This window comes from Condylura cristata, unplaced genomic scaffold (genome assembly GCF_000260355.1).
Source record: "Condylura cristata isolate star-nosed mole 26May11 unplaced genomic scaffold, ConCri1.0 scaffold00002, whole genome shotgun sequence".
In the NCBI taxonomy this organism is placed as follows: Eukaryota; Metazoa; Chordata; class Mammalia; order Eulipotyphla; family Talpidae; genus Condylura; species Condylura cristata.
In genome coordinates, this window is record NW_004567103.1 from 5,511,070 (window position 1) to 5,512,980 (window position 1,911).

Consider the following 1,911-nt stretch of genomic DNA (forward strand, 5'->3'; position numbering starts at 1 on the left):
CTTCCTGCTGTGGCCTTTCTCAGCGATTGTCCTCAGCTGCCCTCGGCACCCTCGCCTGCCGCGTCCAGCCTCTGGCCACCACCGCTCAGTCCCCCACTCTGCTCTCTGGCTCCAAAGCAGAGACACCCGTCCTTCCACTTCCCTGAGGAAACTTACCTCCGGGCCCGGATTCCTCACTGGCCCTCTCTTCCTTTCCCTCAGTCTCAGATTCGGGGCTTCCCAATGCCCATTCTAAGACACCCGTTGCCCATAGTCCCAGGGGAGCTGTTCCCACTAATCTTCTCTTCCCTCTGACCAGGGCCTGTGTGGGTCTCCGTGCTTCCCTGACATAAAAACAAAAACCCCTTTACTCTCTGCCTCTCCCTTTTGACTTATCTTTTCTCCCCTTACAACCAAAGTCCCTGGGAACATAATCTGTCATTCAGAGTTCACCGCCTTCCTCGCTTCAGCTCTGCACTACCTGACGGACTCTCTCCCACCCTTCCCCCACCTCCCTCCCTCTCTTTTACAGGTTCTCTTTCTCCATCTTTCCAAGATGGCGTCAGACTTCTCCCCAAACCTCTGTCTCTGGGCAACTCCAGCAGCTGATACCCAGACACCAGGGCCCACACCCAAGCCCCGCTCACTGCTCATTCCAAGCCCGAAGAAGCAGCAGCCAGTGGGAGACTGGGTGGCTGTTGAGCAGGCAAATGACATTGTCCCTCCTGAGTGTTAGATCCAGAATTACCCGGGACCTTCTCCTTCCTGCCTCCTGGCACCTTGGTAGCCCAGCTCTGCCCCTTCTCCAGATCTTGTCACTTTCTCCTCGTCACTTTCTCCTGGCTCAAGACCAGCCTGAGTGGCAGTTACTTGAGCTGCAATAAAACCCCCAACTGGCCCACGCTGCTGACAGCACCCACTACCTTCATCCCTCACACACCAAGACATGATCTTCCCGGTGAGCAAGCTGACCCTGCCCTCTTCCAGCTCTAGTTTTAGCAGCTCTCGGGATCACAGAGACCCGTTTCCTGCCTCTGGCGCTGACGGAACACGCGTGGATATGTGAAGGATGTGCGAACCACACACATCCATCCTAAACTTTTCTTTTTTTGTTGACTTGCCTCTAAAGCTTAAACTCAATGAAGGTGGTTCTCGAACAAACTTTTAAAATATCTTTTTCAAATCCTCTAAAATATTTGGGCTGATTGCTTTCTGGCTGTCATTAGAACTCAAATTTGCATATGTCGTTTGATGCTCGTAATGGTTTTCACTATTGGGAAGCCCTTGGCCTTGACCAATTCTGTTATATCCTGTAATAATTGGTGAGCTAATCGGCTGCCTAGGGAGGAGATGATGGCTTTTAAAGATAAGCAGCCTGCTTGCTTTAGGAGTAAAATCAATTTGTGTTCATTCTTCAAATTCATGATATGTTCATCTCACCAGAGCTTAAGCTGTGTTCAGAACAGTCAGCTAGAAGCTGGTGATACTGCAGAGAAAGCCTTGGGGCCTTGGGCTTGGTGACATGTGTGCATTAACATGGTGCTGCCTTACGACAGTCCTCGGAGCAGCTATTTCCCCATTTTACTCTTCAGGATACCAAGAACTTGAGAAACTTGCCCACAGCCTTAAGAAAGAGGTGATCATCCTTCTCATAGTGTGACTGTGTTTTCATATTCTGTTGGGTTTTAAAAAGCCTTTCTTTATAAATAATTCCTAGGAGACATTCACATTTTTCATAGTCAACGACATCAATCAATGAATAGTTTCTACGTAGTAGCCATTTGCAAACTCTGGCCTGTGTCTTGGGCACCCAGAGTGTCAAACCCACTCTACCAAGAGCGCCCCATAAGCTACAGGGAGAGATGAACAAGACAGGACAGATTTTAAATTAACTATAAAAGGAATTATAATTTATAGTCACAAATTTACCTA

At 48.9% G+C, this 1,911-nt stretch overlaps 1 protein-coding gene across 1 annotated transcript in view; it reads right to left on the reverse strand.

Moving 5' to 3' along the window:
* Window positions 1-1,911, reverse strand: part of DAW1 (dynein assembly factor with WDR repeat domains 1) — a 31,999-nt gene that overhangs the window by 16,184 nt on the left and 13,904 nt on the right. The gene's annotated exons all lie outside the window — the stretch shown is intronic.